The following is a 27,246-nucleotide window of genomic DNA, read 5'->3' as shown; positions in this document are numbered from 1 at the left end:
AGAAAAGTGCCCTCATGCCACCATCTACAATCAAGTAGCAAGGAGTCAAATAAAGCTACAGTTGTCCTAAATGGCATTGTTTGTCCTATTCACAGTATGATCTCCCTCCCTTGGTCTCCTACAAGCTCCATGTTATTATTCCCCCTTTGAGACAATGGCAACTGGAAAACTACTGGTGCCTTGAATGTACCAACAGGATCTAATTGCTCTGACCAGTTAATAGCCTCCTTTGCCTGTAACCCTCTCATTTAACCCCTTCTCCCCTCTCCTAGGTGTTTAGCTGTCTGTGTTCATGGTCTGCTTTGATATGGCACAGCTGTGTAAGCTGAGGTCTGAGTTTCATGAAAACAGGGCAGTTGTGAGAAGCAGCTGTGGGAAGTCTCATCTGGGACCTCCATCCATGCAGCCTCCCACTTAGTAGTAGCTCAGGAGCTCTAACTACACTTAGACACTGATCTAGCCTGAGCTATGGCATGGCTGTGCTGTGCCTGGTGTCGCATTTTTCCTTGACTTCCTGGCCTGACCTCAGGCCTGCCTCATCGCTATAGATTTGTCTGATCATCACTCTTAGCTGAACCTGGCTACTGAACCCTTTCTCTGCTCTTTTTTTAAGGTCACTCTGGGACTGCACCCTGAGGGTGAGGGCACTGCCCTGCCAGCCTGGCTGTCACCCTTGTCTCCTGGTTTGCCCTCCCTTACAGAGCTGCCCACTCTGTTTCCTGACACAACCCTTCAGGGTAAGAAACCCATCTTTGGAACCCTGAAACAGGCATATTTTGTCTGTACACGTGGTGGCATCCTACGTCCTTCAATTTGGTCCAGTACTCACATGCTCCATCTGCCCTTTGAAATGAGAGCACTGAAGTACAAGGCATGAGATAGATATACAAAGCCATCTATCATCCTGCCTGCTGTAACTGGAAGGCGTCAGGTAGATATTCCAGATCTCACGCATGTGCAGGTGTCAGATTCTCCCATCTATCCAATATCCACAGTATGGGTCCCTGTTTGTATGCAGAAATGGTTTTTTCCTTCATATTGCAGTCTCAGACCACAGACTTACAATCCTGTCTCAGAACCTTCACGATGTTACCTGGACAGCTGCAGGGTCACTTCAGTCAGACTATGAACTAGTTCAAGTACAGAAATTTTTTGCTATGCCTGGCTACAGGATGGCATTTTGTGCTCCTGAACAACAGGCCAACATCCCAGTAGTGTCTTCAGCATCGTGATCTACTGAACTTCCCAGAAACCCAGGAGCTGCTGACTCTCTGAGGCCAGCAGAGGCAGTTTCATCAGAACCAGAAGTTGTAGGACACCATTACACACAATAAGTATTTTTGCTCTAATCAATACTGTTAGAGGAAGTAGGCCCAGTCCCCATAAGGAAACAAGCAGTCCAATTCTGTCCTTATTTGTTTTAGGGATGTGAGATCAGAGACTCAGCAATAATGGTGCTATGGGAAATTTTTCATTCCATATTCTTAAGGAACATAACTGTTTAATTTTTAACTTTATGACATTGAAATTTGCAGATATAGGAAAATAATTCATTTTTTAAAAGGTCTAAGGAATATTTTCCCCTTTCAGTTGTGTAGATTATTTTTTAGTATATTCTGATAAATCTCCAGTATTTTAAATTGAACTGGAGGTGAAATAAAAACCCCTTATACATAAAATCCCTACTTAGCTACAACCATTAGCATACTAGCTATTACATCTCACTACTTCCCATGGATATATAAAATAGAGTTTCTGATACAGTTGAAACCTTTGATCCCCTGACAAAGAATGGAACTATATTTACATAAATATAACAGTTCAGAAAGCAGAAGAAAATTGATTTATCTGCAATGTACCATGCACATTAGAATTATGAAGTAGCTTTCAAATGAAAAAAAAAAAAAATCGATGAAAGAAAAGCCTCCTCACACTCTGTTTCCAACTATGCACTAGCAGGTGTATATATATATAGATATACATGTACATTTCAGAATTGCCTTACTGTATTCATATAAGAAAGGCAAAACCTGCTGCTGGAAATAATGAACTCTTAAATATACTTTCACACAGGTTTTGCAATTCAGTTTAAATGAATGAATCTGAAGGAAACTGTATTAACTTGGCATTCATTTTCCCCCCCATCTTTGTGTCTGAGAGTATCATAATGAACTGAATGAAGAAATAAGCTCTATTTTAAACTAGTGATTATGAGAACTTGCCTCTGGATGTGATATCACATAAATTGTAACGATCTGCGTCCTAGGGCAACATATACTTGCTAACAGGGTATGACAGTTTTTTAAAGGGCTGTAAGGAAAGCTACCCATAAGTACCAATAACTCAACGATTACTAAACTATGGGTCTATTCCTGAAAATTCAAACACTGAAAATACAGCTGCCATGTATAAAGTATAGGAACATTTCACTCAGTCTTGATCTTTTATTGCAAAGCACGTCTCCTTATGTCAAGCATGGGTTTATACAGCTTGCCTTGTTAGACATGTATTTAATTACTTTCTAAAATGATATCAAAGAGAAATATAAAATTACAGAGAAACCCTTGAAGAGCTGTAAAACTTCAGAAACTAACCACTTAATAAAGCAAATAGTTAATTCATAAGTGTGCCATTAGTAACTTCAAATACATTTTAAAGCTCGTCTCTTCTTTGGAGTAAGAGCTCTATCTCTTTTCTCAGCCAACAGGCTTATTACATCTGTTCTTAGATATAAAAAACCTGCTTTTGGCTGAAAGCATCTAACAAACTGATTAGCTTTATTTTATTTTGTTTTGCTCTTGATTAAAAATATAAAATTTATTTGCTTGAGATAGTACTAGTGTGAAAGAGAGATGTTTATATTTCTTGAGTGACTAATATTTCACATGTAGCTATAGGATTACTCTGAGTGATATTCTGGTGTTGTAATGCATCTAGAGTTGAAATGGTTATGCAATTATATAGACAGTATTAATTCACTATGTCATTTACTGTGGGGTCCAATGCTACATTTTGGCTAGGGACATCTTGCAATCACTCTCATATTCTATGGATAAAAATTATTCACTTATTTGGAAAGATAAATACCAATTCTGTATTACATATATTTCCCCCACATTCTGAAGTGCAAATCTAAGCATGCTTTCTGTCTTATATTGACAAACTATAAAAATTTTCACTGTCTTTTTTCTTCCACTCCCCAGACTTCCACAGTTAATTGTCCACGTCAAGGGAGAAATAACACAACACCTCTTTTTCCTTTTAAGAGTGATATTTCAAAATTGCAAGGTTCAAACCTTTCAAGGTTCTTTCTTAAACATTCTGAAAACAGCTTCTAGACTAAAAATGTTTCTGGAGAATTTTATGTATACATCACATACATTCATTCAAGCAGAAAATACCTGCATCGGCAAAGAACCTGGGGGGCTAAAAGTATACCAAGAGATATATAATAGATCTTAGTTACTTACAACTGTAAGATAGTTAACATGATAGGTCAGACCAAAGGTCTGTCTAATGAAAGATGCCATCTTCAGCAGTGGCCATAACAGATGTTCAGAAAAACAGGGTAAGAAATAGCAAGCATTAGCATTCATGAATCTTCTCTATGATACTTTGGCAGTTCATAGTGCCTTAACTATCACTGGTGAACTGTTCTGAAGAGTATGCTAAAGATTTTCAGTGTAGATTAGAATCCAAAGTACAAAACTAATATTGTTCTTGGAGAAATGGCATTTCTCACTTTCGAAAAAAAAAGATACCCCTGCGTTTAGTCCACCAAGGCTCTGGGGTATCTGGATTTTGTGGGTAAACAGGAACTTGATATACCCATTATCTGAACAGATGCAAGCTTTCTTTGGTATACTAAGAGAGGACCAAAAGCCTACTGAGAAGGAAGGTATACTGGCATAGGATCAATGCTAAAATATTTGCATTTGGATGGCTCCCTGCTGGCTTGGACTGTGAACAGAGTGAGTGTAGCTTGGTTGTCAAATGCCAAGATGTACTTTTCTGTTTGATTTAAATATAAATCCCTATTGCTACAGAAATCTTCAGGGAGGGGGGGGGGGAAAGTAATCTCTGAAATATAAGGGTATAAACCCAAAGACCTCCAGGCTCTATCAATGAAGTTCAGACATCCGATCAGGTGATTAACACCAGAAGAAAGCTTTGACTTTTAGAGAGGAAAAATTCCCTAATATTCTTCCTAGACACCAAGAACAGATAGCTTACTCAAGGACAAATAAGAAATCTGTGGCAACACCAGAAAAGCAGTCAAGATTTTATGTCGTTTCTGGACTTTAATAGCAGACAGTACTCTATGTCTTATTCAATGTGACTAAAGTATTATTTGAGAGCTTTAAAACTCCTATCTTCTGAAACCTTAAAAATGTGAATATTTTATTTTCAGCAAATGAAATGCACTTCATACTGAATTTATTCAAACATCATCAAGAAATTGGTTAAAATACAATTTGGTCTGGATGTGAGTCAGATTATATGGAAAGCAACAATATTCTCACTCATCTCTCTCCTTTGCCTAACTACAAAAAACACAGCACAATGAGAAAAGCAGAGTGGCAGGAGTGAGTCCTTAGCTCTGGCCCATATGTAAGGGTTGAAAACAGCCATAGAGATATTGGCCTTGGTGATGAATACTTAGAGTGGGGCACAGCAAGCAAGGCAGATTGTGAATTCTTAATATTTCATACTGTAGTCTTTGTCTGGGGCAACAAACCAGCAGTTCTTTGCTTGGGGCAAAGCCACAGCTGAGTCCAGAGCCAGTAAAGTCCATCTGTCTTATGTACAACAGATCAGTCAAATTTGTAGTGCAGATTTACACCATGGGTTACAACTGTGAAGAAACAGAATTATAATGCTATTCACTTGTTTAAAATTGTAACTTTCTTAAATATAAACACGCTAAAATATTTTTTCGGTGTGGGAAACGAATTCAGGTGTAATCAAGAATCATTGGACAAGCTGCAAAAGTTGTAATAGATTAGAAAACAGTTTCCACTTTTAGATGCTTGGCCATAAGATTCATGCTGATTCTTACTCTATTTATGTCCTAGTACATCTTACTATTTATTTTGTTGCAATGATGCAACTTCAGGAGAGAAATGGGGACACTACCAATTCCTCTCTCAGGACCAGCTTCAAAATAAACAGTAGAACTTTGTGGAGAAGATCAATGAGGTTAAAATTTTTATAAAAGGGCAACTAAAACAGGGCAGCTCACAACAATAAATATTTCACTACGGAGCCAAAGGAGTTTGCCCATTATCTTCAATTTCAGTTTCAAAAGGAAAAGTTACTCTTGCCTTCTCAAATTAGTGGGGTTTTAGGAAAACCTCACTGCAGTCTTGAAATAATGACTCCACCCTAGAAAGTAGCAATTTAAAGTCAAATTCTTCTTATTGGCAGCTCTTATTGACAAACTGAAATGCTCTAAAAAAAAAAAAAAAAGAAAGAAAGAAAAAGCATGCTAATTTTAGGGAGCCCCTCACTCAGTCTTTGGAATTAATCACCTTTGTGTTCCAACATCAGTGTGACAAAGTGTCTCCTGAGTCTAAGTTCTGAACTATGCTGAAATGATGAACATTTTCAATGTTCAGCTATGCAACTATTGTGGATGGTTTATTTGAATATAATTTTAAGTAAAATCTTAAAATAAAGCTTAAAATATTCAGTCTGCTTTTCCATTGTGATACATTTACATTAGTTGATAATATTTATAATACTGTATAGTAAAATTAGTCTAGTATTACCACTTGTTTTTTGCAAATGGTGAAAATTTTCATTAGTCTATACTACAATTAATTATACCATTTCTGCATATTATGACTTTTTCTGGCATTCTTCCCTCATTTCTTAAAGTTTTTCACATCATTTGTGCTTACCTTAAATCAGGAGAGGTGTTTCCATAACTGAACTCACCATTCACATGCAGTGCAAATTTCATATTCCTTGTGTTTATCCCAGTAGTCAAATATTCCACAAATCACCTTGACTTTCTTATGTATTTGTATTCCTTTTCTTTTTAAAATATATACGTTCAGTTTCTGTGGTTACCAGTATTTTCCTTAGTCTGATTTTACTGTCTATTCATAAAACACCTGAAATATCATAGAAATATGTTATAGTTCATCTCCCATCAATATAATTTTCAGTCCTGTCATGGTTTAACCCCAGCTGGCAACTAAGTATCACACAGCCTGAGATGGGGAAGAGAATTGGAAGGGTAAAAGTGAGAAAAATCATGGGTTGAGATAAAGACAGCTTAACAGGTGATGCAGAAGTCATGCACACAAGCAAAGCCAAACAAGGAATTCATTCACCACTTCCCATAGGCAGGCAGGTGTTACCTATCTCCAGGGATCCATCACACATAGCAGGTACTTGGGAAGACAAACACCATCACTCCAAACATCCCCTCTTCCTTCTTATTCCCCCTCAATTTATATGCTGTGTATGATGTCATATGGTGTGGGATGTCCCTTTGGTCAGCTGGAATCAGTGGTCCCAGCTGTGTCCCCTCCCAGCTACTTGTGCCCACCCAACCTACTTGCCAGTGGGGTGGTGTGAGGAGCAGAAAGGGCCTTGACTCTGTGTAAGCACTGCTCAGCAGTAATGAACACATCCTGAATCATCAACACAGCACAAATCCAGCACAAATCCAAAACTTACCCCCATAGAAGATACAATGCAGAAAATTAACTCTACCCCAGCCAAAACCAGCACAAATCTCCAGGATTCCAGTTCTACCTGATCCTGTCAATTAATTTCCTGCATATGATTTACTGGCAATCCTGTCACTTTCTTAACATTTGTCTGTTGTACAGGCCTAAATCTAGGTGTCGTTCCTGTGCACTTCTAGCACTCTTCTTTCTCATGATCTCTAATGAAGTCTAGACTTCCATAAACTAAAAGATGAGAAAATGGGAGAAATTGTATCCAAGTCCTGTTAACAGCTACTGTTCAAACAGATAGCTTCATATAGATACCACAAACAGCATACACTAATTTAAGCCCACATGGACTGAAGGAGTAACCATATTTTTCTCTGCATTTATCAGCTTTAATTCTCTCCAGATTTTTATTTTATTTCCTCTTTTCTCTTCCCCATGGGATCATCTGCCCTTCTCTGCTTCCTTGTGAGTCCATATTCTATTTCTGTACTTACCCTCCACATCCTTCAGTATGGTAAACTCATTTTTCTAGTGTATCTTGTACCAAGAACACCTGTCAGTCCTGAGTTACTTGAGCATTTTTTTTACTCTTATACTTGATCATATCCACACATTCAGTATCCATAATCTTCAGACCCATTTGTCTGACATCTATCAGGTGACAATGCATAAGTAACTTCTCTTAGATGTCACTGATGGATAGCGCATCTTCAGCATGTTGTACATGCCAGCATCTTCTGATCTTTCTGCTTCCTTTAATTTCTCTTCTTGCTGCCTCAGTTCTTGACAATGTCTCCCATCTTATATACCTAGCCCACAAGAAAAAAAAAAAAAAAAAAGTCCTGAAAACTCTTTTAATTAACACATTCCTTGTGTTGGATGACATGTTTGTGAAACCTTCTGCTTAGGTCAGGTTTCTTCCTTTTTGAGCAACAGGAACAATTAACCATCCGTCAACTATGATTAGAGATTTCCCTCAGCAGCAAGTCCTCTGTCCTGCTGTGAAATGCAGACTCTACAAACTCCAACCAAGCTCTGCCATTCTAAAGACTGTCACTTCACTACAGGAAAAGTGAAGTTCCATCCACATTCAGGACAAGATACCAAAATGCTGTCTTTTTAGGGGTGTTTTTTTCCCCTCAAGGCAGGCTTTTCCATTTATTTAGTCTGTTAACTATCAGATCTCACCAGTCTATGATCAAAGCCAGGAATTCTGTTTACTGTCACATGAACTACACTGAGCTTGACAGAGGACTGTCAGAATCTGACAGGCTCTGCAATGAGAATTATTACAAACTGCAACCAGAAAAATCTAACAAAGCACTAGGCAAACAACAAGAATAAAAAACATACAAGACTTTGTCTGAATGATATGAAACAGCTCACTCTTACTGTTAGACTGCTTCATCTTTGATTTCATCATGTATGGTGTTTGTGGGTAACACTGGGAGATACCCTGTGCAGATCATCTTGGGTGACTTCAATCTGTAAGAGTGCTGCAGTCAACGATTCAGCTGGTGCAGGATGGTCCACTTACTAGCAGGCTAGCTGGCCACTTAACATGTCTATTCATGGGCTGAATGTGTAGCTGATTCTTCTTTTTTACATGATTAGAAATTGAATGCTTGTCAGTCATGTGGCAGTTTTTTGTCTGAGAGTCCAGGGAGTAAGTGCTCTGTGACTGGTATTCATTTTTATCTCTTTAAATAAAGAGACCAGAAACAAAATGAAATCACAAAAACTATCTCTCAAATTATAAGACTGAAGTTTCAACTTTTATCTCTATATCAGATGATTTAAAGAAAAAACTTAACAGCTTCCTAAAATTGCTCACACGCCTCTTCTTGATAGCTGATGCCATTATAAACTTTAGTAAAAATGCAGAGGAAGCAAAATGAAGGTGATGCTTTTATTGCTCTTAACACATCGCTGTACAAGTCATTATTTGGTCTACAAACCTCCAGTCAAGTGCAATCTGTTAAAACATATTGTTCTGAAGAATTTATGTGGGCCCTAGTCTTTTAATTCAGCTGAATTAATAAACAAGACTGTAAAAAAACAATGATGATTGGAAAAAAAGTAAAAAAAAAAAAAGCATTAATTATTCCCTCACTGAACTCTATGGGTTTTATTATTAATTTCAGCTGAAGCAGGATCATACGGAAAGGAAAAGTCTTGTCACTTTGGTCATGAGGCAAAGTAGAAAAATAGTCACAAATTTGAACAACTATTGCTCTAACATTTTATAAGTCATTATTCAGTGCCACTTATGCCTTATCGTATGCCAGAAACAGTTCCAAGGTTGCTTTCTCAGGGCAGCCCTACTGTTAGCCAATGCTAACATAGTTTTACTGTTCCTCATAGTTATATATTTTTATGTGGAGTGACAGAGTGCTTTTTAAGTATGCTGTCTCAGTTGTACTGAGTTGAAGTTACTTTTTCCAGAGAAAAAATATAAAATTAGAAATATGTTTCTAAGGCCAGAAGTCCCCTCAGTGTTTTGGAGAAGACTAGAGGAAGAAGCAGCTGCATGACAGCCATCACAATGTATTTTGCAGACCAGGTAATTATGACAACTTTCCAAGCACTGTCAGATAGAGAAACAGTCAATGTCATCAATAGGCGTGCAAGGAAGAAACATAATTACAAGATAAAAAAGTGCTTGGTGTCATCAAAGGGATTTAGGTGAAACTCATGGGAGACCACGATGGAAAAGATGCAGGAAACTGGGCTGATGAAGGGAAAGAGAAGGGGATGTGCTTGCCAATAAAGTAGAAGGATAAAAGGACTGGAGTTTTACTGAGGAATAGCTGTAAGACCAGAGAGTTAAAATTAAAGCTAATGGGAAACAAAGAACTATACAAAGAGCACTTTCAGTTCAGTACAAGTTTGCTTTAAGTGGTGCAATTTTAAAAAGGCCCAAGACATTGAGTATAAAGACAGATAATGAGGCTTCTCTTCTTGAAAAGATCCTATCACCAAGTCATGGTGCTGATGTTGATCAAGAAAATGCTATGATACAAGTTTTACAGCTTTTCACAGATGCTCTCCCTTATTTCCCTCCAGCTGTTAAAGTCTTTTCCTTAGGTTTTATGCCTTTTGGTATTTCAATTGTACTTTAATATATTAAAAAGTTTTATCTACCTTACTAAAAGTCTTGCAGCTTTTGAGGTATTCATGTAATAGACTGTATGGATTCTTACAGGGAAAGAAGCCACAGCTGGATCTGTTCTGGTAGACAAGTAGGTTTAGAGGTTGAGATCAGAGGTTTGACTCACAGCTGGCTGATTTAGATAGGTTTCCAGCCCAGAAATAAGTGGGTTGGAAATTGCTTGCTTACCGGTTTAAAACTACATGAATGGAGAGTGGTTGTAGGGGCTATAAATAAAGAGGGGTGCTCCTTTAGCAATTTTGTGAGGGCATTTGTGCTGATGTGAAGGAGAGCAGAAAGTCTCTATTCTGTTCTTCAGTCGCAGTGAACAAGAGACCATGCCAGTGTGACTGTCAGTCACTTCTAGTCCTGGCTGGCAGAAGGCATCACCAAACTGTACCACAAACATGAAGACAGAACATAGCTGGATAAACCTTTAAATACATACATACATTTTCTTTGATACTCATTCAGTTAGCTGGCTTTAAAAAGTCAGTATTTGAAATGTTAATGAAGCACAAACTTTCCAACATAGAAAAAGTATTTTGTAACCAAGCTCTAGAGACAACATGAATTTGTGTCACTCACTGTGTCTTTCTTTAACTAGAAATAATATTGCTCTCTTTGTTATAATCTTGCAGTCACATATAATTCTGTTAATGCTGAGAATCAGATGACCACATCCCTCCTGAAATTATAAAGTTGTCCTCACCTTAATAATCTTTTATTCTTTAGCTTGCTCTGACATAATCAGTGTTGTGGTTGTCCATTGTCAGAAAAACCTGATGTTGCAAATTCTGTGCAAATGACCATTGCCTGTGGTATTCAGCCTGTGTTCATAGCTCTTCTGGAAGAGATGACCTGGGATGATTCACACATACTGCTTCTAGTTTCAGTAGCACTGGTTGGCTCTCTGTCTTTCCCATAGACAGTCACAGGCACAACCTAAGAATCACCCAACAAGATGGGGGGCACAGTGGGATAGTGTTGATTCTCTATATTAGTTAACGTCAGAGCTGTATGTGATTCAAGATAAGCCTTCAATTTTACTGCATCTTCCGTAAAGAAAGGGGGATTAATTAATGATCTTTTAGTTAGAATTAAAAATACAATTATTTTATTAAAATTACAAGTATTTTCTAAGCATAGCAATAAGAATGGAAATTAACATAATGGAAAGTCATTTAACACATTAAAATAATAACAAAAATAAGAGCTCTGCAAGTGAAGAGACAGATAGTAAAAATCGGTTATAATGAAAGTCAAATGAAAACATAATTGAGTTTCAGGAAGTCTGAATGTGACTTATTACAGGAAGTTTGTTTGACATTGGAACACGTGTATCCATTTAACAATCAGCATCCATAATGCACACAGCCATTTAAGTTCTATCATAAGAGTTTAAGAAAAGTATCACGTTCCTAATTTAAAATTAGTTAAACTATGTAGAGAGCTTTGATTTTGCAGTTTTACTTTCAGAACTGGCTGGGAAAAAAAAATCTGGCAAAGGTTTCCTGATTTTCAGAGATGTGTTCAGCCTCAGGGGATGGTTTTGTAAAATGTCAACTGCTGGAAATGTGATAAACCCAAGATAAGGATTTACATTAAGAAAAGGTGGATGGAATATTTAGAGATCGTTGATGGATAAGCTAACAATGGATATAGACAAAAACAAGTTATATGTATCTGTGCTGAAGGATCTTTTAATTCACAATTATTTTCATTTTTTTTCCATCTGACAGAAAAAACTCCATAATTATTTGAAGAGCAGCATAATTTTTTTCTTACAAAGTCATAAAATATTTTTTTAAAACAGAATTGAAAAGCTACATTTTTGTTATTTTAAAGAAACATTGCATTCTTCCTTTCCCACAAAGCTTTCCTGCATCAGCAGGGCACAACTTCAAGATTACATGTGTTCTGCCTTGTACTCAGGATAAAATTTTTCAGGAAGAATACATGCTGGTGTCCTTCCTCTTCATATATAAAATCACTGCAGTTTCATAATATACTGACATTACATCTGGCATAACAACCAAAACTACCTTCCCACAGAACATCTGACCAGAGAGAGGTATACCAGCAGAGTGGAAAAAAAAGACATAAAAACTTCCCTGCCAGAAAAGATTAAGAAATTGTTTTCCTGCTATGTGTAATTCAAAGTATGCCAATGTGCACAGTCCATTTAGAGGACATAATTCTGGATGATAAATGTCATCACATACATGAAATTAAAAAAGAAAAAAAAAAAAAGATACAGAATTGTTATTTAAGTAGATGAGTTAATTCAAGGTGAAAATACCTTCCTGAAAAATGGAATGTGTATATAAAGATGCCAAATCTGACAAACAGATTTATGACAAACACATGTAGTAAAGAATGTTTTTTTCAGGTTTTGTTAAAACATGAACACTCTGGTGGAACCGGATAAAAATGAAATTGGCCAGAAAGACAGAAATTTGAGAAGCTCATCACCTACAGTAATCTGTCATTGCAGAAGTACATAAATATTCTTTTCTATATCAAAAATAATTATATATTGGTTTCTTTACTGTAAAGATTTTACATGGATGCTATTATTACATTGTTACAGTGATAGCAATATCACTACTGAAGAATGAACTCCTAAACCCAGAGCTATTAGTGATCTGATTTTATAACACTTGGCAGAATAAAAGAGAAAGTATTACATAAGAGATGCCAATCCTTTTCTTCTTGAATGCCAAAATACAATGATGACATAACAGAATAAAGCAAGCAAAAGGATAATACACAGTTAATTTTAAAGCTTTTCTAGTCTGGAAGGTAATAGAACATTTCATTTTAAGAAAAAAAGCAGATTTTGTGATAAAAGTAGCTGTCACACATGAACTCTCTGAAGTATGCGATCTGAATTTCAGAGCCATGTGATATCTCTTGGGTGAAAATGTGCATTATTTTTCCTTTTTCCAGGTCAGGTCTTCATCTAAAGATTACTTAAAATCATGAGTATACAAACATAGTTATAAAGCATCTGTGCACAAGGATAATTCTGTTGTTTTCTAAAGGCAATGAATACAGTTACCTGTGCACATTAGTGCTTCCAGAATCTGTAATTCTGGATAGTTGAGGGTATTTCCCCCTTTCTGCCCTCTTAAAGGATTTTTAAGTTCCATTCAACCTGGACCTTGGCCACTCCAATTCAAAACTGATTCTCAAAACCTTTAGGCATTAAACTTTCTGTGGTAAAGCAGTTTCTGCCACTTCAGATGGACAGATACAAGACACTGATCTCAAGTGCTGAACAGCAAGGTACCAAGTTTATGCACAAAAGTCAGAAGCCTCAAAGGAACGCTGCTTGCCTATCTGTTCTCCATCTCTTAGAATTTTCATACAGCACGTGGAAGACCAGCATTTAGTTCTGTTATCCCAATGGTGAAGTACAAACCCATATTACTCATTTTTTGAAAAAGAGATTTAAATACTTCTCTATAACAGGATATTGAAGCTCAGACAGACACTCAGACTAAATTCCACTTAAATCCTACTAGAGTATCTCAGTACTCTTAAGTTTCTTCTAATACATACCGAAGATCAAACCCTTCATTTTCTAATGTAGTGATGCATTAATGTAAAGATTTTCATTTATTGCTATGAAGTCAGCTTGATTTCATAGTTAATATCAGTTCATGATAAATACGACTGTCTTTTAAATAGATTTTTATACCTTTGTGACATATTTTGAGTTTGACTCACACAACACAAAGCTCCTTAGAACATCCACAGTGTAACTGTCACAAATAAGCAACTATTTAATGAGTTCTTACTAGTTCTTCTTGCAAGTCAATAAGAACATCCACAGTGTAACTGTCACAAATAAGCAACTATTTAATGAGTTCTTACTAGTTCTTGCAAGTCAATAAGTTTATACTGAACACAGTTTGATTACTTGATGAATAAAAGTGATTCTCAGTGTGCATGAAGATATTCAGTTCAGATCTATGGCTTAATTTTACTACCCTTGCTAGCACTAAGCTCTTCTTTATCCTGTAAGTGTTCTTCCTGGACATTATTCATATCTTTGTGTTCACCTCTGAAGGTAAAACTGACTTTACATAAGCTCTACATAATGGTTCATAAACAGAATGATCTATTTACTCCATACCCTGAAAGCTCTATGAACCAACCTATTCATTGAAAGCAGAAAGTAGACACAGCCTTGGTGTTTTTAGATTTGATACAATTTTACAAATATGTAGAGTAATACAAGTTCTAGTCTTTCAATCTGTATTGCCAAGAATGACGAAAAGGTTATGGGACATGCAATAGTCTATGAAAAGATGATGGAAAGCAAGATCCCTGAAAGCTTTAAAAAAACCCCAAAACTGTACTGAGAGGAAATACAGAGAGATAGATGAGAAAATATAACAACCCAGTTTAGCACCAAATTTCTTTCTTTTAAGCCCCAGAAAAAGATACACTATTCTATAAACAATTTTTACAAACTCCATTCCAATGAATACAAAACTGGAAAGATAAGTAGGAAATTGCCTGTATGTTTTCACACCAAAAATAAACATAGAAAGCATATAAAATCTCAGTAGTAGAAACAAACTATCTAAATACATTGAAGACAACTTGATGTTACAGTATGATCCAGCATACTCAGCTAACTATACCACATTATTCAATTAATACATCAAATTTTTGTTGAAGGTTTTTGTTTTTAATGAAGCAGCTTGAAATAAAATAGTAATTCTTCAGGAAATTATATTTTTATATTGGAACTTAGTTTTAAGTTAAAATAAAATATTAACAAATAAAATAATGTCTTGATAAAAATTTCTTTTTAAGCCCAAGTCCTTTTACATATTTAATTATTCATTTATATAATTTTATATTTTTATATATATTTAAAAATATAATTTTGGCCCCACAAATGAAAATATGCAAACGCAGTATTTAATGACTAAATCAACAGGTTAAATTTTACCAGCATCCAGCTAGATGATTTGAGTCCTTGCACATTTGTTATTTTCTCATAATACCCTTCCCAGAATTCAGTCAGTTCCCATATGTATTCATTGAGTTTTGATGTATTTGATATGTCAGTGATTCCTCCCTTACAGTGAAATGAAAACAGAATTTTATAACTTTTTGAATTTTGTCCTATTCTTCTTGGCAGAAATATACATGAGATACTTTCAAGCCTTTGAAATAATTATTTTTCACTCTTAGCTCCTAGATACATATGAAGTGAATCCTTTATCACTGCACTTCATCAGCTTCAAGACAGTGCCTCTTTCAGACTGCCTCACAAAACATCACTTTTAGAAGTGTAAGATTTATAGGCCTGAACCTGAAAATATTCTCTTCCTTTCCCCCAAGGTGCACAGGGTCTTCACTCAAGATTCAGTCCTAGTATAAATAATTGCAGAACTGTTTACCAGTACTTTATGGCTTTGAGTATAGGAAAGACATGTGTCTATTCCTTGTTCCAATAGGGTTGGGAGAAATTTCTGCTCCAAACAAGCCTCGTAAAAGCTCTGTTATGAAGCAAATCATGCTGCCTCATATGTCCTCCACAGCAATGGCAATTATCCACAAATTGGATCTCCGGCTGTGTTTTACAAGACTTCCAATTTTGTTATACAACTTCTTAATTATGTCCTTGGAGATAGGGAGTGTGCGTTACACAAAAGCCATATTGTCTTCAGTTCCCCTGTCCTGCTCAAAACCAAAGTTTTCACATGACACATCGCTCCTATGCTCTCAAATGCTGATTTTTACATCTGGATTTTATAACTTTGTATTTTTTCCATTTTCACAGCTGACCTTTTTGTGTATAACTGTAGTGAAAACCATGTCTCTTATAGCAGTCATTAAAGGGGGGGAAGTGTTTGTCTTGAGATGGCTTTCTTAGCAGGACCTGAAAGCTTGTCTCTGTGGCTGGGAGAGTTTGCTTGTCACCCCCAGTTTTTTCATGGCATGAATCTGCATTTGACTATCAGCGTGTGCTAATCCCAGCTACTCTGGTCAACCAGGTGAGAGTTCACAACAAGGAATTCAGAAGCAGCAGCCTTTTAAACCACCTCTCAACTATGATTACTGCTAGCCCATTTGAAGCCAGCAGGACATACCAGCTTCAGCAGCTAGTTCAGCTGTTCAGTTTAATGTTGTCCCTGAAATATAGCAAAAATTTTGCATAGTCAGACACACATTTCAGCACATGAAGGACATGAAGCACATGGCTGGTTACAGTACAAAGCCCTGATCCCTATCAGCTGCACACTGTTCTGTGAGGCTTGACTTCAGCCTCAATCTGCAAGCATGGTTACCTTGTGGATGTGTGGTGTGTTGAAATGTTGTTGTAGGTTATGAACAATTACATGCTTTCAGAAAAAAGCATAACATGATCTTAATATTAAGAAATCACTTATTAGCTTCCTGAATTTTAGCTTAACTTTTGAATTAAATTTTAAGTTTTTTTCTATTAATTTAGTTTCACTTGAAAACATCACATAAAAAATGAGCAACTTCATATTTAGCTCTCTCTCATACTTGAGCCAGTTAGATAAAATTTATAACATGACAGCATCCATATCATTCGGATCAGTTAAGCCCAGCCTCAACAGGTCCAGACCTCTTCTGAATGCCTGCGGCATGCAGAAGTTGTAATTGTTTCTCTTCCTTTGTTCTGTTTAATTCAGAACAGAATTGTGTTTTAGTTTTGTATAGCATGAAATCAAGTGTTTATTCTTTTTCATGCCATGGGTGTGACACGAGGTACTTCTATGGGCACATGTATGAGTCAAAGGCATGTTGGACTGTCTTTTGGAGACCTGTGAAGGTCAGAGAGAAAGAGCCCTTGCCGTAGGCTGGTTGTCATATTCATCTCCCATATTGGGAAAGATCTCTAGTGAACCGTTACTAGACCAACACCTGGATTTTGCCCTGGAGGAAACCTGTTGCTTCAGTCTAAAAAGAGGCCCAGGAACAAAGCAACACTTGTTAAACAGAACTGAGATTCATCTGTGAGCCAAGTTTTTGGATGATGTAGACCTTTGAATTAACATTTCTTTGGCTGCTTAACAGAGCTCGATGATGTTTTAAAAAATAAGATATGACATTGTTGGTAATGCAGTGCTTTCAGAAATAAGCAGTGGTTGCCTTCAAACTTCTTGTTTTTCTAGAATAATAAACAACTGACGTTTTAAAATGTTTGATTCTTTGTGCTTTTTTAGAAAGCTTGATCTAAATTTATTGCATCTATAAGATTTGGACTAAAATATAACCTGTTACAAGAAAAAGTACTAATGGCCATGAATTAAAAGAACACCTAATTCTAGTAAAACTAAAAATCTTATTTAAAATATTTCTTACTGCTTCCATTGACATCCAACTGTTCTCCTTCAATCTGCATTTACGGTTATTTTATGTCCCTTTTCTGTTTCTGTTCAAATCTTACTAAAAATTACATTTTGTTGTACAAATATTACCACACCACTGAAACAATAGCTGAATAGTGTTTAGCAGTTTTGCCAAAAGATTATTAATAGGGGAAAAGGAGACTAAATAATGTTTTCTTAAAAGGATTGATTAATTTCTCCTTATTTCTTCAGTTTTTTCCTCTCTGCTGTACAAAGTATGCTGAAACGTGATCTAAAAATGGCAATCCTAGCTATGCTTTTCAGTCTCTGAAAACCTCTATTTAAACATCTAGTTATGGATTAATCTTTTGCATAACAAAAGGAAGACAATATGAAAAGTATTCATTGTCTATATGCAAACCTCTATAATTTTTTATGTGTTAACCAGATATCTGTCAAATTATTCGAGCATGATGTTCACAAAACCCCTTAAGATCTAACCTAAGTGAGTTATGTGTCAAAAGTTATAAATGAGTTATAAATCAAACTGTAAATCTCACTGGGATTTGACAAGTGCATCTACAGGATATAACTATATTAAAGTGAACTCAGAACTTCTTTTCCAAACATCTTTCTGTATACATCTATAGACTGAAATAATCTAAAATAATAAATTAAAAAAAATATGTCTTCACTGTAGTTTTAACTCCAGCTGTAAAACACTGTTAAAACTTTTGTAAATATTTATGCTGGAAAGGGAAACATGCAACGTACAAATGAACACATCTCCTCCCTTTTATATAGCATACATAACTGAAATTACATCCTTGATTCTTCACATTATTTACACCTTTGCTGAGTAGATGGAAAACTCTACAGAAACAGCACTTTTTTAAACTCCCCTTCTACATAGGTGTAAAATGATTCCAAACAGAAGTTTGGTATCAGGCTGTGGTCTCTGTGCACAGAATTAGCATGGGAGAAGAACTTTTGTAAATGATTTGTCAAAAAAAAAAAAAAAATCCAGTGTGGACCAACCATAGGACCAAACAGAACCATCTTTTCTTTACTTTTTTCAATTGAATCACACCATCAGAGGTACTCTTCCTTACTCTCTACTAATGTTTTAACTGGGTCTTGCTGAAATTCCAGTACATCCACATTCTTAAGATTGTCTATAGATCTAATATTACTTTTATTGTTAGAATGACAGCTGTATAATTTTTCTTTTTTTTTTTTTTTTATACCAGACAGAGTTCTAAACTTTTTATTTGAGTTTTCAAAGAAATTATGTGGATTGGAATAGCTAAACACCTACAGTACCCAAATCAGAACAACTGCTTGCTCAAAAAGAAAGAATAGATGGAATATCTGAAATTCTCACAGCTGTCTAAAATCAATGCATGGAGCAGGTGCCTGGAGTGTGAGTGAGATGAAGAGAGAGTGATGTGCAGGTGGCACATCTCTATGCCACTAATAGAAGTGAATCCAAGGCAATCTCTTGGGAAGAGGATGTATATTCAGATCGTCTTAGACAGAAGAGAAAAGTGAATATAGTTCTCCCACACCCTAGAGGTAGGTGTTGAAATTCAACGTGTGATTTGAGGCACTCCCTGTATTCATTGTTTTTCTTTAGCTAGCTTACCTCCATGACTGGTGTGATGTTTTCAGCATTATTCTGATGTCCTTTGGTATTCCTGCATAGTTAGTGAGATATCTGACTTGGATTTTGTTAAATCGTCTGATTCCTGGTTCAAACACCATGTCACCAGCATTGTGACAGATGATTGTCATTTACAGATTAGTCTGAAAACTGACTAAATATTAACATTTTGTTCAGTGTTGGGTGCATAGATTGTGGTTATCCAAAGGTTCTCTTCATCAAGGTAAAAAGAGACTTGCTATCCCTAGAAACTCCCATGAGACAGAATGGGCTAACCGGGAACAAGAAAAAGCCCGAAGAATCTACTTATGCCATCAGAAGGGGCAGTAATTTATGAAAAATGTGGGGTTTAGTGAAGCAGAATTTACACATTATTGGAGAGAAACACCTGCTAAATTTGAACAGCCACCCTCTTCAATTTTTTCGTTTGTATCTCAATACAGCTGAAATAAATTTACTTTTTCTTTCTTCTTAATGGCTAGGAATATGATTATCCCTCAGAGAAAAGCTTTCAACCAAACCACATAAAAGCACTTCTTCTGCGACACTAGTGTCTACGAACCATTGTTTCAGCATGTTAATGTGCTGCTGTAGCAATAGATAAGGATAGAAGTGTGTGGTCAGAGAGGCCAGAGTTGTTTATAAAGACTCTCTGGGGACTAAGAAACAATCTATTCACTAATATAAATCATGAGCTGTTAAAGTAAAAAATAAAATCTCTTTCACGGGAATGAAGAAATCACCAGACATCAATGGAATTACATTTGGTGCACTTATGTATTATTCAGTAGACAATAGGGATTGTAGTAATTGATCTTGGAGAGGATAAGATTTATCCAGATGAATCTTTTACAGACAGTTAAAGTCTTTTTCACCCCATTAGTATCTGCAGCAGCAAAGTCATGGCCACAGGAAAGCACTGAAATGAAGATAAGTTTAAAAACCCTGACTCTGGATGGCTTAAGATGTTCATAGCAGTACTGGTGTAATGTTTTTTAATGTTTTTCTACCAAAAATCAAACTTTCTCACTATTTTTAAGTGCTCTGTTTAATCACAATTGCCACAGTCATTTCAGTCAAATCCAATTTGACTTGCCTTTCCTGGCTGTTTAGAAGACACTTCTGCCGAAAGATAGTGTCTCTGTAGGTTATTTGCCTTTCTTTAGAAAAGCACGAATTTCCAAAACAAATCTCTGTGGGTCTTTGCTTTTCTGTAATAAAAAAATCTTCCCTCTTATATGGAGTGTCTTTTATATAGGGCTGAGTTACTCAGTATCAGATTAACGTCGCCTTTCTAGTCCAATTTGTCAGATACAATATTTTTCTGTTTTAATCAAAGTTAATACAAGACTAAAATCCAGTTTTAAACAAAGTATAGGAAAAGAAAAATCTACAACGAAATTGACACCAAAGTCTGGCTTGATAGATAAATACTACAGATTATTATACCTGAACTGTGGAAAATTTATTTCTTAATCCACTACTAGGTCCTAGAGAAGCACTTTTTTTCTCCAATGATTTCTCCTTTTATTACCAAATACTTATTTCTTATTCCAAACCTATTTAGTGGAAAAGAAACTACATCCAGGAATGGAAAGACTGTGCATAAATGAACACCCACTTCTCTCCACAGGGAAGTATAGGCACTGAAGTATGGAGTCTACAAAGGTGTAGAACAGCCTAAATGGGATGTTTAAGAAATGCTGAGAATGTTGCTGTTTCCTATGCCTCATTTGTAAGAAGTATCTGAGAAAATATCTGTTTAGCTCTCGTGGTTCATAACCACAACCATAGCTCATAATCTACTACTTTCCAAAGTTGTACACCTCAACAAAGACTATATTCTATTAAAAAAACAAAAACAAAAACAACAACAAAAAAAAAAACAAACAAACATAAAAACAACTCAAAACCAAAACCAAACTATTAATTGTACTTGTCCACTCAACAGCAAAATGATTAGAAAATTCAACAGAGATACGAAGATTTAAGTCATAGTCCTCACAATTTCTGAGGCTTGAACCAGTTTCTGTTGCACTATCCTCAAGTACCTCCATGCTACATATAGAACATGAAAATTTACAAGAGTGTCTTCTCTTTTAGGGAAGGACAAACTGTGACTACAGCTTAGTGAATACTTACTTCTTCAATTTAAGTATAAAAAGTTAAAACTCACACTTCAATAATACCTGAATTAAGGGGTAAAGGCAATTCCATAGGATGAAGATGGTGTGGATTCAAGTCTGTTATGCTAGAGAATGAGGATGTGTGTTGGTCTCCCATAGTCCAGATGAATTGTCTAGAATTACCATCTTTATTCCTCTGTTTTGTGAGGTATCACTGAGTAGATGTTTTCCCAGAGATTTTACAAGACTGCCTTGAACTAACTGTGAAATGGGCAGAAAAAAAAGTGATTCAAATGTAGGATTATTCATGAAAATACATGCCTTGCCACTGCCAAGGCTGTTGTGTTCTTTATTTTCACTGCTTTTTTCCTGTTCTCAAGTCCCTTTCTAGATCTTTCTCCATCATTCTTTCTTCACAGAATACAATTTTTGAAAACGCAGATTTGAGATTTTTCTCTCTCCCATTTGTGCCCAAAAGATCCACGTTTATGACACTTTGAACTCCATTTTCTCTAACTTTGTCAGTTTCTGTGAGTTTAACCCTTTAATCTTAAAGGCCAATTCTCTTACTCTGTTTGAGACTATGTCACAAATAGTATCACATATAGCTAAATGTTTTGTAAATGAAATGGTAAATCTTACAGGTTGGAATAGATAGGAACAGAGTGTTATACATTTGACTAAAGAGGATTCAGTGGACAGTGCACTGTATCTTCTGCCACAAGACAGCTGAGTTTCCCAACAAGGCATTGCCTTCCCAGCCTTTCTCATGTACTAAAAACCAGCTTTGTCATTAGGACTATTTTGTCTTAGGTGATTTTATGTACTATATTAATATTAATCATTACATAAACTTTTATAACTGAACTGATTTTCCACTGTTTTCATCACAACCCATTTCTATTGTAAGCAATGGTGTACAGAAAATATTGATCATGTTATTTTTTTTTTAATTAGCAGTTTGCTGTTATTTTGACAATTACTGTTTCTTGCTTGATGTGTGTTATTATTCATTCTCTATACTAGAAACAAGACAGCATGGTAGGAAGGATGTGATTCCACTAATAACAATAAGGATCACATTGAAATGGGAACGATGTTAAATAACTATTTCCACATTAAAAAAGAATCAAATATCCCCAACTTATAATTCCAGAAACACTTGGGAAAATTTAATCAGTTAAATAATGTAGAAATATTGCATTCTGCCATGTAAATAGTTTTCAAAATAATTGCAGTTGTGAACCCACTCCTTTGTACGGTCAATGAGTTTTTGTCCACTGAAACACAGTAATAGCTGCAGAGACTTGTTTTTATAAAGTAAGCAGTGTTGAACACCAAGTATAATAAAAGATTTAGCCTCAGGCTGATACTGCATAATCATTATATCTTTAACTTACAATATACACATACTCCTAATTATACTAATATGCTTATACTGTCCATTGAACCCATATATTCAGTTCTGGTGCTTAAAGTCATTAGCATCTTAAATAAAAACAGACAAAAATATGTGATGAATATAAAGAAGTATAAAAATAATGCTCACTTTCCCAAATGACCTGCAAAATTTTATTAATTTTTGTTTGGTTTGGATGTATAAATGTAGCCTAAGCATTATATATGCATTTAAAAATTCCAAGTTCTCTTGAAGATTTGTGGAAGGAGTCAAAATAATTTGCCTGTGAATTTTCACATCTTAAGTTAGGGTGTGAATATGCTGAATCAAAGCTTTTTGCAAACTCCTTCCTTCTTACTCTCTCAATTATTACTTCTTTGCCTCTCATTATGCTTCAAATTAACTGGTTTTACCATAGATGCAAACTTTTGAAGAGGGGAAAAAAGCAAGGAGAAACAAGGCCACACTGAACATAAATATGTAGCACAAATCAACAATACCAGACCATTCTCTTGGAAATACTACTTTTTGTTTTGTCGGTTAGTTTTCATTAGCTCTCCTTAACTTGTTCTTCATGAGTATACTAATTTTAATAATGGAATTGTTTGAAATCAGTCATGGAAAGTTAAGATTTTAAGTTACATTTTGAACTGAAAGGTGATGTGGAGTTATGAGAAAATTATGCCTTTTGTTTCATAGTGTTTAGAGGACAGAACTGGTAAGAAAATAAAAGACAGCATCAGAGATGGGGCAAAGCAGAGAGAAAAAGAGCTAACAATAATTTATCCTGACAACCATGGGTTGCTGCTATTAATATATGTGATTATTCAGCCCATCTTTAATTGTGATACAGACTGAATGAGTGTTCATTTTTTTTCTCTTTCAAACTATATAACAAAATATCCTCAGTCATTGGCATTCATTATTAATGATGTTACATTGCCACAAAACATTTGTGCTTCTGAGCAGTTTATTTTTAGAGATTATCTCAGAAGTAAATGTCAGTCTGTGTCAATGGACAATCATCTAGACAAGTAACACAAATTTGCGACATCTTATCACTCCAATGAGAAATTGCTCAAGCCTCTGCCTCCTGCTTATAGCATCACTAAATATTGGAGATGTTTCCAACCTGTGATCTTTTTAAGGATGGATGTCCTTTTTAAGGCAGCATCTTATTACATTGTTCAATATTTTTATTATGGTTCTTGGTATGCCTAGTGAACTGTTCTGTGAGGACTCATTCCTTTCTTGTATTGAAGTCAGACCTTGACATATCACTGATATAAAAGATTTAAAAAGGGACTAAAACTAATTCAAGAAAAGGAATGAAATTAAAAATATGATCAAATAAACAGTATGTGGGTAAGGACAAGTTTAAGGTTACTAATAAGTGCGGATTATCAAGCTGCTTTTCTACCCTTTTTCTCTCAACTTCAGGATAGCCTGTTTTAGGAGAGTGATGGATAGTGCAAATGAAATGTCATTCCCTGAGATCTCTGTCATGTTTGCTACGTTAAACCAACACCCTCTCTGGCCTATATCTTCTGTTTCCCTGGCCTGAAACAGTCTTGGAGTCTCATCTGGCTCTTGCCAAAATGTACCAGAATGGACCTTCTCCTCTCCCTGGCTACTTTGGTGATGGATGTCCAGCATTGACAGAGCTTCTCCAACAGCCAGACCTCAAGGAGTAGAGACCAACCTCTCTCCAGCGAGTGTACGATTCCCCTGTTCAGCAAGTTGCTCCTATTCTGTCATACCATTCTCTTTGACTCCCAGCAGACTTTCTACCACCGTTGTCAGATTGCCTCTGCCTTCACTAATTTATGGGGCAGGACCCTGCAGTGTGCTGGCCCAGCACTTATTCACTGAGCTCAGAAGCTTCCTAATTGGCTCAGCTCAGGTTTCACATTTTTTGCACCCTACTAGAAGTTAAGTTGAAGGGCTTCCTGCAGTCATCCTCCTTACTAGCTTTTAATAGCGACCCCTGGAAACTCTTATAGGAGATAAGAGACTGTGAATGTATAAATATTTGTACTACAGTCTGACATACCTTAAAAATAACTTGTAGTTATTCTGTGCTTCTATAAATTGTCTTACCTGATTTAGAGATAAGAATGTAAACTACCCCTTACTTTTGGCTAATAAAAAGTTCCAGCAATTGAATTTATTTATTTTTTCATTAACTACTCTGATTTCATTTTACAAGTTTGGAGTTTTGCTTGAGGGAAAAAGGAAGCGTTATTAGCAACAGATAAGATTCTTTTATGTGCTCACATATATGTAGTTAATCTGCACAACAGCAAGTATATAGTATTTTTCAGACAAAATAACAAAAAACCACAAAGGTTACCTCTACCACGGGACTTGTAATTGAATATGATATGCATATCTGCATCCTTTACTTACATAAACGGTCCTCTTGCCTTAGTAGCTCTTACAGGAGCAATGTGACAGTGTCCAACTTGAAACCATCAGATCCTCAGTTGATGTAAATGATAAAGCTCCATCTAGATCAAGACAGGTCTGTCATATCAACTTGCAGCTAGTGAAGATCTGGTCTACAGAGGGCCACAGAGGATCATTTAAAACTGCCTTAATTAAAGCAGGACATAACTGTGATGATTCAGTGAGGTCAACTGGAAAATAAGGTCTTTGGCAACCAGAGTAGGAAAGTGTGAAGAAACGGCCACAACATCAGTCCTTTGAGTACTCTGAGTGAATTGCTGCCTGTCACCCTGGCAGATATGAAGGTCTGTTTCTGCCTTGTCACAAACAGTATTTGCAAAATGACCAACTGCTTAACCCATACTTACTGATTTGCTGTGCTCTGGGAAGGGCAAAACAACTCAGTAGGATGCAAGAATCAAAAACAACAGAAAAGATCTAGATCACTGGGACATGATAGAGCCTGTCAAGTTTATTTGCATGTTCCCTGATTTCAGAAAACTTTATGGTGTACAGAAACACAGGAATAAGGAACCTGAACACCCTTCCACCCTGTGAATATGAGAAAATAAGTTGGTTTAAGTCTCTTCATTCAGTCAAGTACATGTTACAGTGCTGCCGTCTCTTTCTGCCTTTCTTCTCTTTTCTTTCCCTTTTTCCTTTTTTTTTTTTTTTCCCTCCAGAATGTTGATTTGGCAGAATTAATGTGACCCAGTACAACAAAACTTACTGCTTTATTCCAATATTATCTCCCTACTATCTCCTTTTGTACTTCATCATATACAGTCTACAGATGTCATACTTAATACTATGCTCATCCAACTCAGATATTTTTCTCAAGGAAATGCTTTTTATCATCTATGTGATTGAAAATTAAATAAACTAAGATTAAAAATCTGACAAAGACCACAGAGAGAAAAGTAGAAATTAGTCTATCCACCAAATGTTTATAGCAATCCAGAATCAAATGTTTCATATCAGTCATGAGGTTTGTTTTCCTTTGTTAAATTTTTAAAACTGAAAAAGAAATTTTAAATTAAGTAAAATCTCAAATTACAGAAGTGAACTGTAGATTTTAAATCTGCTAGATTTTTTTTTCTGTTTTGTTATAGTATTTCTGCTAGATATTGTAAATCAGCAAAAATGTTTCAGTGAACCTGAATCTTCTAAATAATTTTGTGGCATTTTTTTCCAACAGAAGGCAAGTGAAAGATTATGCCCTAGTCTACAATTGAGCTTTATTTACTTCTTAGTTTCCTAGACACCGAGGACCATATATTTCTTTCCATATACCCCAGACTTGAACAAACTTCATGTGGAAAACGAACAAAGGAAACATCTCTGGTTTTCTATGTATGTGTATTATTTTACTCTTCAAGCATGTGAGGCTTGTTTGAGCAGTGTAATGTTAGAAGTAAATCAGACATGGATCAGAGTGTACAAACAAAAAGGAGGAGGTCAAACCAGGGTGAATGTATTCAGAGATCCACAAAATAGATGTTCATGTTGTATATCATGTGTGCAAGACAGTGACAGTGATGTGTACATATATTTCCATATGACTGTGTATACAGAATCATAGAAACATTTAGACCTTTAAGACTGAGTCCAACCGTTAGCCTAACACTGTCAAGTCCACCACCAAACCATGTCCCTAGGCACCACGTCTACACGTCTTTTAAATACCTCCAGGGATATGTACATAACCCACTCCCAATATGAGCTATTTTTAAATGGTCTTTACTGATTTGTAATGGATTCTTCCACTTGTATATGCAAAGTAATGCTGTGTTTCAGTGAAATACTCTAAGTGGTGGCAACAGCTGACTTCTTAGTCACGTGGTCACTGTGTGTGAAGGTGTCTGAATGTGTAAAACTTTACATTAAGTGTTTCCTTTATTACTGCTGAATAGCAAAATGGAGTCAGCAGTTTAGATACAGTAAAGAAAGCCATGTTGGAAGGTTATTTAAATGAAATATAGCCTACTGAAATATTTGACCCTTTTATTTAACACTGTACAAGGCTCCTCTGAGGTCAGTAATATTTGAGAAAACTGCCTTCTATTCCAGGTACTCCTTGAGTATAAGGAGATGCTCATGTCAACTTTCTTTAGAACAGCTAGATGACAAGTAGAAGAGAGAAATATTTTACAATTTAATCTTTTGGTAGGATTTTTGGGGGGTGTTTTTTTTTGTCCTAGAAAATGCTTTTATCTTGTTACTGTAAACAAAGTGCAAGTAATCTAATTTGATAAATTATCTTTCTTCATTACAAACATTGACTGACCTTTCTATACATGTCAGATGACAACAAGCAAGCTTTTGCAATAAGACTGTAAGAATGAAAATAAATTAAACACACCCTTGTCAAGACAGATAAATTTGGGGGTGGGGAGGCTAAGAGTTGAATTTCAGTGT

At 35.9% G+C, this 27,246-nt stretch overlaps 1 long non-coding RNA gene across 4 annotated transcripts in view; it reads right to left on the bottom strand.

Moving 5' to 3' along the window:
• Positions 1-27,246, bottom strand: part of LOC141959786 (uncharacterized) — a 175,112-nt gene that overhangs the window by 95,343 nt on the left and 52,523 nt on the right. The window contains exon 1 of one of the 4 annotated variants that reach the window (XR_012633494.1): positions 24,790-24,913. The exons of the other annotated variants lie outside the window; for them this stretch is intronic. This is a non-coding gene — a long non-coding RNA (uncharacterized LOC141959786). Of the gene's footprint in view, positions 1-24,789; positions 24,914-27,246 lie in introns of those variants that run through there. 4 annotated transcript variants of the gene reach the window in all.

Source organism: Athene noctua, chromosome 4 (assembly GCF_965140245.1).
Source record: "Athene noctua chromosome 4, bAthNoc1.hap1.1, whole genome shotgun sequence".
Lineage (NCBI taxonomy): Eukaryota > Metazoa > Chordata > Aves > Strigiformes > Strigidae > Athene > Athene noctua.
This window is presented reverse-complemented; position numbering and strand designations above follow the sequence as displayed.